Source organism: Lethenteron reissneri, chromosome 44 (assembly GCF_015708825.2).
Source record: "Lethenteron reissneri isolate LAM-NWPU_2019-01 chromosome 44, ASM1570882v1, whole genome shotgun sequence".
NCBI classification, from domain to species: domain Eukaryota; kingdom Metazoa; phylum Chordata; class Hyperoartia; order Petromyzontiformes; family Petromyzontidae; genus Lethenteron; species Lethenteron reissneri.
This window is the reverse complement of record NC_083822.1, coordinates 3,388,200-3,402,391: the sequence shown is the minus strand read 5'-3', so window position 1 is coordinate 3,402,391 and position 14,192 is coordinate 3,388,200. Positions and strand designations below refer to the sequence as shown.

At 45.4% G+C, this 14,192-nt stretch overlaps 1 protein-coding gene across 1 annotated transcript in view; it reads left to right on the top strand.

The window, feature by feature from the left end:
- Positions 1–15: 15 nt before the first annotated feature.
- The window catches only part of B3GNTL1 (UDP-GlcNAc:betaGal beta-1,3-N-acetylglucosaminyltransferase like 1), a 49,051-nt gene continuing 34,874 nt past the window's right edge, over positions 16–14,192 (top strand). Inside the window, exons 1-2 of the mRNA XM_061569746.1 lie at positions 16–125; positions 3,445–3,526. The gene's annotated coding sequence lies outside the window, so the exon portion shown is untranslated. The remainder of the gene's footprint in view (positions 126–3,444; positions 3,527–14,192) is intronic.

Genomic DNA, 14,192 nt, shown 5'->3' with positions numbered 1-14,192 from the left:
CTCCTCCCTCCCTCTTCTCCTCCTCCGCTCGCTCTGGATTCGCTCCCGGCCCCGGCTGCCACGCAGCGCCGCCTCGGCGGTGCAACAACAACGAAAACAAGGAGCCCCAAAGTTTCTCGTCTTGGGTGAGCCCCCCCTAGCGGGAAGTCACGAGCGTGATGGATCAACGACTTACTGCCAGTGCTGCGTGCGTCTGTGTGTCTCTGTGTGTGTCTCTGTGTGTGTCTGTGTGTGTCTCTGTGTGTGTTGTGGGGCGGTTAGCGCGCTGCGCTACGAACCTGGCGACCCGGGTTCCATTCCCGCTCACGGCCAACACCTAAGTCCACTCAGCCTAAAATGAGTACCTTACCTAGTGCGGTGTGTAAACATCGCCGCTAGGGAGATAAAGGCGGCCCGGCGTGGTGTTGGCCACCCACCCACTCGTGTGCCGTGCTCGCCTTTATAGGTGCTCGCTAACAGCATTTGCCCCTACAGTCTGTTGCAGGCTATACGGGGGATCTTTGTAATATCTTCGTGATGATAAACCCATGCCAATGTTGAGCGGACCTTCGACATTGGCATGTGGCTCCTGAAGCTATCGCCTCGTGCGAGCGAAGTAGAGACGTGGAGCATGAAAAGCGCTGTTCAGCGATGCACTTTGCGGCACCGTCCACCACATTGCAACGCCTCCAGCACCTGCTTGTGCCTCGTAGTCGCCCATCCAAGTGCTATCCAGGCACGTGGCCTGCTTGGCATTTTTAAAATTGGTTGAGCATCGCCGCATTGAGGGTGATTTTGGTCATACTGGCGTACATATGTTTACCAGTTTCAAGGAATTATATTTACCTAACACGAGATATGTGCTTTTGAAAAGGCTAGTTTTAAACGTCCCATTGTTTTGTGTCATATTTATGAATGCAAAGCACACTTGTAAGTTCGGAAATATATGCACATTGTGTAGGGAATGTGATCGATATATGCAGCCGTTAATACTTTTACAACTCAGATTTTTTTATTTAAAAACCTCTAGCGCATGTCAAAAAATGTATTTTGCATGACCTGAAAAAAGTGTCACGGGACGACTGATAAGAAGAAAAACTTTCAATATTTTAGGTTATGTCTATAGGAGACGAAAGTGCTCATAAGTTAGACATATTTCCAAAATGAAATTGCTGTGCAGTTGGCTTTTTCAAATAACAACCCGATGGTTATGAAAACATTTTAAAGTAATGTTGGCTATGGACATAGATTAGATTACATTAAAGAAAAACCACGGAGTTGCCAAAAGCAACACAATCTGCGTATATACACGCACACGTATATACACGCACACGTGTATACCAGCACACGGCAACGCATGGTACAGAGTATGACGTATGCTATCTTGGTAAAAGCTCCCAGCATCAATTGCATTTCGTGTTATTGTATCTTCACATTTTTATTTACCCTACTCATCCATTGTTGCCAACTCTTCAAAATTTCGATTTAAAGCTTTCGTGACTGCAGGGATTCATCTTCTTGGTTCTTTCTGTAAAGTCGCGTAGAAGGGAAATAATAAAATAATAAAAACCAAAAAGCGTAAAACATTTGCTCGCCTTGAAATGGCAAATGTCTTACTTTCTTCCCGGATTTATTTTCCTAGCCTAGAGAAGAAAGTGCAAGGGGTACGGTGGAGGGGGAGGCGATGTTGCTAGGCCCGTAACAGTCAAGCATTGTACAATAATGGGGCGCAAGGGCGGGCAAAGAATTGGGAGAGAGGCTTGTGCGTTGGGGCGTGCCTTTGGGGTATTGGAGGAGAACGCAGCCTTCCCATGGGAACCAAGGTCATCGGGGCCAAAGCAGAGCATCCTACGGGGGGGGGGGGGGCTGACATTAATTTGATGTGATTGATCACCAATTTCTGTATTTTGTTGTTGTCAAGTTTTGGGGGCCCCGCCGCAATTAGGAGAACTGGCACGAGACACTAATTCGGACGCATCTGGGTGCCGAGAGCGGTGAGCTCAGTGCGCAGGAATGCCCGTCGGCTCATTGTGGGAGCATCCCCGCTGCAAAGAAACTGGAACCAGTGCGGCAATTAGCTCATTAGGCATTATCGAAGATCCTAACAGCACATTTACCGAACTAATGAAATGTTCCCGCGCCGGAGACACAATGGACAACAGCTGTATCCACACACGTTCCCCCTTCACGGGGCGGTGGTTAAATCCGCTCCGATGATGGTCCTTCTTAAAGGCTTAACGACGACCCTTCCGCAGTCTCGTTTGCTTTGAGGCAAGGCGATCTGAAAAGCACACGGTAGCAAACTCTTGAAGCGGTCCTGCCTTATTGCAGTCGCGTCTGCGGGAACCGTGGGTGCTGAAGCGCTGCTCTATATCGACGCCTCTAGGTTCATTATTCACGTGGACTACTAAGTGTGAAATGTTTTTGATATATGAGTTCCAACCTCCAATTTTCCCAGTTGGCAATGCCCCTGGCCGTGACCCTGTTTGGCTGTGTCTCGTCACCGGTGAACCCTTTACGAGCCGGTAACGAGTCCCATCTGTCGTCAACCCACCGAGGTCACACTGCGTATGACCCACACTTGCAATCAGGGCCTTCGAGTATAGGGCGAAATATTATAAACTACTTGCACATGTTGTTTTGTGTTCATTGTACAGTGAGCGAGAATGTTAGTGCACGTCTTCTCGGGCGTGTATGCAGAGTAGCCCAAAAGTTAGTTCGCTGACATGAAGTCAGACGTGAGCTACATCGTGGGCCAGAAGATTCGGATGGTCACAATAGCTCGCTTATTTATTTGATACATTCCATCGGTAGATATCTGAGTATTAATCGGAAACAGTATTGTGACTAGAATTACTGAAACATAATACGTCCTCAACTTAAGCCAGTGTGTTAATTAAATATCACATTCTTAAAGTTATGACTGGCCTTTATATACACGTATTACATATATGTAAGCAGGCAATATGCCTCCTTCCCATTGTCTGTCCCTAAATGTAAAGCATGAAAGTATTTTTTTACACATCCCGCAAGCCACACTGCTACCTTTTCGCCGTTTTACTTAATTACACTGATGAGTGTTGATTAGTGAGGGGGTTGGGGTCAGGATCATTTAAGGTATCACTCCGAACAATAGGCCTGGTTGGGAATTGAACTGGGCTGACCGAGTTTATCGCGCAATGCACTAACAAAATGCAGCACCGCTCCACTGTATGCACGGTAATAATAATTGGGAATTGATCCGCCAAGTGACATATATTACACATGTTACACGTACAGTGATCCGAACTTTTGAATATAGTTACAGGACATTTTATTGGCATTGAAGCAAAAAAGCTAAGTCAATGCCTTGCCTTCCAGAAACTTCCGTAATAATTACAATCGTGGTACAGTTACAATTTTCAGCTTCCTCAAAAATAAAAAATGCTGGTGATTTTAAAACTTAATTGCATTTTTCTCTTCCAGATAAGGACTTGTGGAAAGGCTCAAGGCTGAGAAGCATCGGCAACACCGCCAGCACACCTGTGGAGGAGCGCAGCTTACCGCGGTGATTGCCTTGCACGCTGTGGCCCACCGTGGACACTGCATTGCCCGCAGTCACAAACATGACAAACCGAAGGGACTCTAGAAGGTTTGTTACACGTCATTTAATTCGCGAGCGATTTGGGCGTCACGAGCGGTGCGGTTGACTCATGTCTTCCGATCCCGAGGCTCGCAGAAATACACAGCGGACAAAAAAAAACATCCGTTTATGTAACGGCGCAAATTTAGCATCCAAATGTCACCGGACGCCTTAAGGGTTTTGAAACACATGCCACAGAAATTGAGAAGGAAACTGGCCATTGCAATCATGGGTGTAGGCTTGATTTTGTTTGGAGGGGAAATGACCACTCTATTACATGGGGGAAGTTGCATGACCAAGACCTGCCGGTGCATGCGTCTGCCTCTGTAGTGGCTTGGTGGTTAAGCGCACACTGCACGATGGACATACTCACTTTAATTCCATTTCCCAGCCAAGGCTAACATCAGCGGCAATTGGTATCAAAACTTCTCCTGGGCCTCACCTTGAACCACTAAGCCTTAAATTAGTGACTGGTGCTGTGTGTAAACATTAGTACTGGAGAGACAAAGGTGGTCAGGTGTGGCACTAACCACATCACCCTCTCGCGTGATATACTGGCCTTAATAGGCGCTATAGTGGGAATTTGTGTCCTTTGGAGAGCTGGGGCAATTGTGCAATTATGTTGATTAATTTATTTAATATTATAATCGACGACAGTACTTTTTAAATCATTTATATTAAGTTCACTTTCTTGCTTGCGCGCTTACGACCGTGCAAATCTTTCGGTCGTTTTTTAACCCACTTCCCGTGATCCAATCGAGCTGACATTTTGCACACAGACTCGTTGTGCGTGACAATTTATTTTCGTGAAATTTTTTCCCAAAATTTTCAACATTTTAGGATTTTTTATTTATATTTAATTACCAATTGCTTAATGGTGGCAGGCAATCATCTGACCCATAGGTGGCAGCCATCTCAAGCCAGAGGACGAGAGGACTCTAGCCGCCCGTTTCAAAGACCAATGTGGGCTGGGTTGTGGCCCATTGAACATGTACTGTAATTTATTTGCCACGCATATAAAGGATTTATAGTGAAAAACTTTGTTTTTACGGGTTAATTTTTTACCTGATCAATTACTCAGGCCCTTGCAAAATGGCAGCAGCCCACAATTTCCACCCACCGAAGGCAGGAAACCCCATGCAAGCCACGCCCAGCTTGCCGTGTATGACGATTCACCAAGCCACGCCCATCACCTCCCATTCAGCAGCACACGTCAAAAATATTTGTTCCAACTATTTTCGTGTCATCCCATGAATCGAGTAATCAAACTAATGCAGCAATTTGTTGGGGGACTCAATCCTTTGAATAATTGGAGAGGCCAGCTCGAGTATTTTGTCATCCTTAAAACATCCACCACCGATTGTGTGGTGAGAGTTCTGCGCCAGGCTGGTCTAGAACGAGCTGAAAATGTCCACGTCTGAAAGCCAAGTCCGCCCAACAGTGCTGCGCATTGTGACACAGCATTGTGTGGCGTTGCACCAGCAGACGCTCTTGGGTTCAGGGTTTCTTTTAAATGCCTGCTGCACATTGCAACCCACGTGCATTCCAGAGCAATGTTCCCAAGGGTGAGTTGTTTTGGCCAAGGATTGTGGTGGAATTAATCACATCCATTGACTCCGTGCAATTGAGTTGCTAAACATTTGCCGCTGTGTAAACTGATTTTGGGGGAGGGATTGTCTTTTTCAGAAGGTATACTTTGGTACATTTCAACAATAAATTACAAAATAATCCAACTGCCTTTAGAAATATGTGTTTATGAAATAAAATAAACTATACGGTGCCGACCGCTTTCCCTGCTCTGTTAGATTTTGGGAAAGGATGTCACTGCTGACTGCATTTCTTAAAAGTCCGGTTGTGAAACTTTAATGAGGATGTAAGATGATGTAGCTGAACCATAGCAGGATTACCACAGAATCCCCCAAAGCATGCCACCATATTCACGTATGACAAGGGTCCAGTGCCACACACATATGTGTATTTGTTTTCCGCATACGACAAACCAAACATTACCTCGAGTGAGTTTAATTGTGGGCGATACAAAAAAATAAACTTTATTACATTTTAGGATCTCATTATCTACATTGTTTGCGGAACAAAGGGATGGGGGCTCGATTCTGAGTGGTCAGGTGGTGGTGTAACAATTATGTATTTACATATTTGCTTCAAATGCTTCCTTACAAATGATGAGGCACTTTATTTAATGATAATAATTTTTCCGATTTGGCTTCAAAATAAGCCCAGCATTAGGTCAGTGTAACGTGTTTCCGTTTCGTTTCAAATGTTAGACTTCTCTTCATAGGTATACAGGTATGCATCTGAGAGATGTGTAAGACTTGAGGAAGGTTCCTCTAAATATCTCTTTTTTATTTCATTGTTTTGAGAGCATAGATGTGCGTGCTGGCGTGTGTACAGTGCACATACATGAACGTATGTGCTGTGCAGTGGAACGTCACGCCATTCAGTTTCTAAACATTTGCTGCTGTCTTCTTGGTTCTTTCGGTAAAGTCACGTAGAAGGGAAATAATAAAATAATAAAAATAAAACATAATAAAATACAATTCTCACGACGTTTCGGCCACAACGCAAGCAGCCGTCCTCAGGTGAAGAACAGGTCCGTCAGACGCTGTCTTTCCGACAGACCTGTTCTTCACCTGAGGACGGCTGCTTGCGTTGTGGCCGAAACGTCGTGAGAATTGTATTTTATTATGTTTTATTTTTATTATTTTATTATTTCCCTTCTACGTGACTTTACCGAAAGAAGCAAGAAAATGAATCCCTGCAGTCACCAAAGCTTTAAATCGAAATTTGCTGCTGTGTTCACTGATGTTGCGTCGGAGTTTTTGCTGTTGTATATGTTGTGGACATTTTAACGACGATTTACAACGTCACATTCCGGTTGCCTCTGTAATGCGCGAGGTTTTTTGTTACGTTTAAAACTCACGTGCCGTGCTGATCGCTTTTTGCCGTGTTACATTTGTCGATGACGTCTCATCTGTCCGGTTGCGAAACTTGAACGAGTATGTAAAATGCTGAACCACAGCGCACGCAAGAATAGCTCTGCTCGAGTTCTGAAGGGGTTGAACGCGGGCAGGTTCAGATAGAATGTTGCCACTTGATGTCAGATTTGACTGCGAATGAAGATGAGGTCACAGGGTCCATAGTTCCATGCGCTCACCGGTGTTGGCGTTGTTCCACTCCAACACGCGCAAGGTCACGACACCGACTTCTGATTCTGCTCACCAAATATCTGACTTTTACGTCAGTCACGTGATGTGAGCACGCGTTGTAATCCGGTGTGTTGATACTTGAGCAACTAAAAAAATGGAAACGTTCAACGTTGTAACATCACGTTATGTGAAACGTGTGGGGTTAACGGGAGGAAAATCCGGAGTGTAATTCGTCACTAGTACACATCAGAGGGCTCGCATAATGCGCATGCATAATGTACGTTGACTCATTAACCCCCCCCCCCCCTACTTTGCGCAGGAGCGCAGAAGCGTGGTCACCACATCTACGCCTCTATATGAGGAACGAAACGGGTGGACTTCTCCACAAATCTGTCTGTTGCCTGATGAAGCTGGTTGTTATTACTGGCGAAACGTCGTACTCAGATTATAAATGTTGTGGCTTGGCTCTCCAACACACCAGTGTGCTGTTCTTGTGACGAATTGGCCACGTTCTGTTTACGTGACAACCCTTACTAGTTGGCTGTGTCGGGTGGTGGCGGGTATGAACGACACATTTATATAATTACGCGATCTAACCCAAAAAAAGGAGTGCAATTGTTGACATGTTAATTTTTTTAAATGCCCTCATCCCCAATATAAAGACACGTGTTTAGTGGCTGTCAATTAGCAGGTCATGCGCCTGTGGGATTCCAGTGTGGTTACTCTCACCTCTACCAGCACGTCTGGCCAGCGTGGAAGAGTAGGCCAAAAACCATCTGGGCGGGTTGTCTGCTAGCAGTGGCGTGAGCAAGCACTGGCACGGTCGAACCCTTACCATCACGATATTTAAAATATAAATAATATAATGTGGCTTTGAACTCGGCTGAGCGTTAGGTTAGTGTCATTTTGGTGGGGCCGCGGCGGGGGGGGTTGGTCCAAATATGTATCATGCACACATCATAAGAATCTGAGTGATGCGTAAGATTGTGGGGTCCACGCTCATGCGAAAATCTCTTTTTTTATTTCATTTTGTTTGGGTGAGGGTAGAGCATTGGAGTGCGTGCTGACATATGGTACAGTCCACATAGACGAAAGTGTGCGTGTCGGTGCGCACACCGCAATGAATGCGGCACAAGGAGGGCTGCATGAGGTCAGGCTGACACATGTGGTGCGTAGGAGGGTTTTATTGAAACCGCCTGCCATCAAATCTCCGCTCGGAATGATTAAATACTTTCTTTTATTAAAGAGTGATACTGTAACAGAACTTTTCATCGTGCAGAGGGGGTGAGTTGTGATTGGAAACAGACGGCCGTGTGCCAGATACTGTTTTGAAAAGAAGGACAAAAAATAAAATATCTTAATGGTGTGCGCAGTAACATCAAGCGGATTCTGAAATTTCCAAAAAACACAAAGGCGCACAATACAGTGGAACGGTAACCCCGGAACAATGATCAGCGTGTGATTGTACACGCGCGTACATGGTCGTCCATATGTCTTAAGACCCCCAATTAATCATCTTAAACTTTATATATATTTTAATGAAGGTTTGTTTCAAACAGAAATGAATATGCAGAAGGAAAAAAATGTTAGGGGTCAATTATTTGGAGGGGGGTCACAAGACATCGGGACCACCCAGAAGTTGGTGCGAATTTGTAAAGCGACCTCTTGGTGACTGGATGCTGTGCGTGTTGCTGCCGATGCTGTCAGGATAATGACCACAGTGACGTTGTCACATGAGCGTCCTGGTTGATCAGATGCCCCTAGTGTGGGCACAGCCCCAGGTGCAACTCCGAGCTCTCAAGCCCCACAGCTCCCCCGGACCTGTGTGTGGGGGGGGGGGGGGACACGAGGCACACGCAACCGAAGTGAACACGTCGGGTAACAAACAGCTCAAAGGGGCCCTGGATTCATGGGGGGGGGGGGGGGGGGATAGCGGTGAACCAAATATCCGCTCAATTTAAAATCCTAAAAAAAATCTAATGAATCAAACTCATCCATATCGTGCTACTGACTATCTCAATCTCTTCTCTCCCATGTAACTCAATCTTTGTCTCGCGCGTACAGGGTGGTCCACATGTCTTGCGATCCCCATTTAATTCTCAAAAAGGTAATGTTTTTATTTGTCTTACGAAGGTTGATTTAAAACAGAAATGAATATGCAAAGGGAAACGTTTTAGGGGTCAATTATTTGAGGGGGGGGGGATCGTAAGACATCTGGACCACCCTGCATATATCTCAAATCTCTGTTCCATCTGTATCTCTCTCCTTTCTTGGCACCTCTTACCTGTCGTCTAGATATTTTCTTTCAATTCACTGGTATTTTGCGTGGAAATGCAGCAGCACCCAAAGAGAGTTTCTGCTCCGGACCCTCAATGGGCGAACCGCCACCAACCACTGCTCACAAAACATTCCTGTTAAAATACGCTCTCAACAAATGACGCGTTCTTGACCTGTCCACTCGCACAGCGATTGCAGCATCGGTGGAGCTGATGCAAAACGCGCGGTTCACTGATGTGACGCAGCTGTATGGGACCTATGGCATGCTTGATTTAAAATTGCACTGGGCCTTGTATTATTTCAATTAGACGCGCCTGACAGTGGCGCTCGCCAATGTGAGGCACATTGTGTGCGGGAACTCGAAGTGGCTGAATTACAGGCCCCGGTTACCAATGTCATTGCCAATAGTGGCCTCGGGCTCAAGAGCTTTTGCCAAAGTGACGGGACACACGCTGATTGAACGGTAATGCGAGGTAAGGCTTGCGTGAAATTACTTCACGCTAATTCTGATCTATCACACTCGGGGATGTCGTGCCCACTCGTGGTTTTGACATTACCCAATATACATTAGCGAGGGTCGTGTTTATTTAATAACTCACGAAACGAAAACTAACATTCATGCCCCTTTTTCTATCCGCTGCTAGATGAAGGCCTCCCCCTATTAGTTTTGGCCAGCAATCAAACTTAGATTTCTGGGGGCGCCAGAACACTGCACCACCACTGCCCTTGTTTGTTATAATATCACTCACCAAAATAAACCAACACTGACATGTCTATTGATTGATTACATTTATATTTCCATTATACCACGACCAAAATAATATCCGTCGTCTATTAAAACAAGGTGGTACAATCTATAAATACGTTTACAACAAACCGGATTGTTTGTATGTAGGTGCACATGTTATAGACAGGTTACTTCAATATTTTCTCCATTTAAAGTAAGCCACTACTGTAACAGGCATGCTCAGGGGTCTGCTCCCTGCGGCTCTGAAGTCGCATGCGGCTCGTTAAAGACCGCCTCGTGACGTTATTTATTGAGGACAGTTTCGTATTCACAGTGCATTGTGGCTCTTCAAATATCCCGTTCTTTGTTTTTTTACAGAATTCGTCAAAAACAACTCATCTTCTTGTTACAGTATTTTGGTTGCCGGCCATGGTGCTGTGGTGGAGCGGTAAGCACACTGTAGTTGTAATCCAGAGGTCGCCGCTTCGCCTCTCCCAGCGTGGCAGCTGCAACGACAGGGCACGCTTTTGAAATCCACCACCTTTTCCCACCCAGCAGTTGTAAATGGGTAACGCCACAGCTCAGTCGATCGGCAGGTTTGTGGTGTGTGGTCGGGTAAAGTGCTGATAGTCCGACCTCTTTCAAAAATTCTGAACAGCGTTCAAGAGTGGGCCACATTATCTTCTAGAGAGGCTCTCGACACCTACCTCTCGTGGAAGCTCTTCTGCTCGCAGTGGTGGGAGCAAGCAATTGCAGGGCTGCACCTTTACCTTCCACCTTGTAACAGCCAAATCCACTCATATCACTGTTCAGTCATGTTACCATACACTTTTCATCCTGCAACTCTTATGCTCAAACACATTAAACACACAAAGGCATCCTCCATTTTTGCACGCACTTATTCATGTTTTGTTCCCCACATTGGCAAAGTAATTTCACCACCAAGACACGGACACATTTTCTCTGCAGCTTAATTTTCCACACAAATCATTTTCACTTTAAACAGGTACGGGTTTGCTAGGGGACCCGCCCAGTGTCGTTTGCACGCCGTGCTGTGCAGAGTGAGTTGGCAAAGGGGCTGGTGTTGTTGGGGGGGGGAAGGTGGAGCTGGGTTTGCATCCCTGGGGAGGGGGGCTCTGTTACCGGAGATGGCGCCTCGCACGTGGCCGGCTTAGCCCGCACGCGCCGGCGTCCACGTGTCGCTACAGCGCGGCCCCGGCGCGTTATTACACTGGCGGGCCGCATCCTCTGGGTCAGGTCACTCGGCAGCTGTCTAAGCCCCCAGTGCCTGGAGGTTTTGGGATTTCCTCTGCGTGCTCTCCCTCTCTCTCTCTCTCTCCAGATACCGCAACATCTGTAAGAACTCCAGAGTGATGAAAAAAAATCAACAACTATTCCCGTTGTTTGAGTCCAGAGTTGAGTGCAGTGAGGGTGAAGCGGTGTGGGTTTAATGCACCTCTTTAATCATCTTCTTGTTCGTCAGCTGTTGTTTGTCCACTGCTGGATGAAGGCCACGCCATGCAGTCACCATTCCCCACTTTCTTTCTCGCTATTAAACATACACTCGGCTCGTTGTTCTCTAGTGCACAGTGGTCGTCCTATCAGATGCATTCCCTCCTTTGGCTGACATTCCATCAGCAACTTTGCCCATCGGCCTTCGTCCCCACCAGTGACGTGTACCTTGCCGAAGTCCACTTCCTTTTCTTCAAAGTTAAAATGACTTCTCGGATTTGATTTCTGAGTCATGCGTCCTTCGATTCGTACTCTCAGTAAAATTCCCAGAGTGCAATTCTCCATGCTTGTTTTGCACACTTGTTCCGTTTTACCTTACCAGTATCCGTACAGTATTGATGATCAATACATCACAGCTGGCAACAAATATTTACTTGTGCATTGGCTTTGTTTAAAATACTTGAAGACAGTCGTAATAACATGATGCAGTATTATGTTTTTGTTTTATTCTAACCACTGCTATTATGATTGTCAGTTTGTGTGAGGGAGGTACAGAGGTACAATTTTAATTTCAACTCCCCACTGCCTCCTATACACATTCTGAATTACAAGACCTCTCACACCTGATTAATGTGTTTGGCTCTGCTTCGTTTTAAAGGCATTTCCATCCCCCGCGAGGGAGGATTTTGGATTTGTTTAAGCAGTGGTCATGGAGCAGGAATTTTTGTTCAGGCCCTCGATCCTATTGAGCTGCAGTGGGATTTCATGTGGAATGTCAAGGTCGCCACGGGGATTCTACTGTCCAAAGGGTAGATGGGATTGGGATCTAACGTCTCATATGGCATTATTTACAGCAGGATACCTCCTGGCACTTTTCCTGGTGGTAGGGGGTGATACATTAGCTTCAAAACACCTGGGCTAAGACGAGGGTCTACTGATTAATCATTATCCAATATCGCTTGCATAGAGAGAATGATCTGATATTGCTCTGTGTACTCTGCTTTGTACGTATGTTTGTTGAACTTCTTTCTTACTGTACATCGCCAACTGTGCTAATTGGAGGTACTTGCCTCCCACGTAGGCCTCGGCAAGGTAAGGTAATTTACCCTTTTTACCGGGTAAAAGGGTACAGGCGAAGGGTAAAGGTGTCCACATGCCAAGGAGTAAGGTAAAGGGTCGGGTAAAGGTAGCTCGGAAGAATTACCCGGTAGGGTAAAGGAAGCGCAAAGTATTAGCCAGTAAATACGGTGCCTTGTTTACCGCTAAAAGCTCCGTGGCGCAGTCTGTGGCCTCCATTTAATAAGTAATATTAAAACAAACTTTATTAAAAACACGCTTTTATAATATGTGCTAGTACTGGCAGAACTCCACGACTCCAGGAAGTGGCCCCGAAGTTTGCCATAACGTAAGGGACCGTGGACAATTACAGCCAACGTCAGTTGAGCGTGGACAATTAGACCCAAGCCGAAACATCACATATACAAAAGAATGTTTAAAAATGTATATTTTTATTTTTATGATAGAATATAGTATTGTCATCAGTATGCCATAAGTATACCAAGTGTGCAGTCGATACCACATTGGGAAGTGGGTTAAAATTGAGTTACAAGATTTGAGGATACGACAACGATGACAACGACAACAACAACGACAACAATGACAATGACAACAACAACAACGACACGCGTGTAAAATTGGAATAATGAAGAGTATTCTATATGAATAAAGCGCTCTACCTACAGCATTTACCGTTATAAACCTTGTTCATGTGTAGTAGTTCCCCAGTAATTACCCTGTAATCGGGTTATTTGTATGGGGTAGGGGTAAAAGGTAAGGTAAAGGTAGGCTTGTTTTTTTTACATTTTAACTTTTACCTTACCTTGCCGAGGCCTACTTCCACGTGCCAAATACCCATTAATGATATTGGCCAAACATCTCAATGTGCGACTTTCCTGAAAAAAACGAGGCTTGAGAGACTCAGGGAAACTCTTCTCGCTCGCTCAGAATTATTTTGTTAATCGTCCCAGCACAATTACTGATTTGTACTTATCTTCACCTCAGAGATCTAACGGGTTCTGGATGCATGTAGTGAGTGCTTCCAAGACATTGGCTCAGATATCAGAGTCATCAGCCAACGCTGCTGAGATCCTGAGATCTTGGGTTTGAGTTTGGGTTGCAGCCATCAGTGATTGAACCATTTTCTCAAGTGTAGTGAGTTTATGGTTTCTATCCGGTTGTCTTTATGGTTTCTGACCAATGACTGTTAAAAAAGTCACGTCCCATAAAATTTGGATTTATACTTAATTTGGCTCATTTTCAGCCTGAGAGTAAAAAAAAATATTGGCTTGACTTCCATGCAACAATCTCACGGGGCAATGTATGGGAAAGTGTGTGTCCCCCCCCCCCCCCCCCCCGGCTGGGTAAAGGATAAAATGGCTGCTTCAAGTGATTTTTCAGAAGTCTTGTGAACAGTTTCTTCTTCAGCCATTCTTGGACATATGGGGGTGTAATCCTCTGAGAGATTTCTGAATGGGTTCTTGGTTTCATGACAAGATCCCGACAGTACCTTTTAAATAAATTGGGTGTAAAGGATCAGTGTATTTTTAAAGAAGCGACTAAGTGGAGCTGTGTGCTATGCCAAGACTGACAGCAAGTGTTTTTGAGCCAAATGTGGCTTCCATTGTGGCTAAAGTCATGCAGACAACTGATACATGTTGCAATGCAATAGACACACGTTTGGGAAGCTTTCTTTCATTAATGCCATTTCATGTTTCCTAGAGTCACTGGATGAAGGATATATTGCTTGCCTAATTAAATGAAGATTCCCAGCATGAGTGGAGTATGTTGATAAGACCAAAGAACGAGGTCGATGAATCCCAGATGGTGCGTAATCAATTCTGTTTCAGCCTGCTATCCCATAATGAAATGTGAGTTGTGCACTGCACAGACACAGTCTCGTGCTCACTAA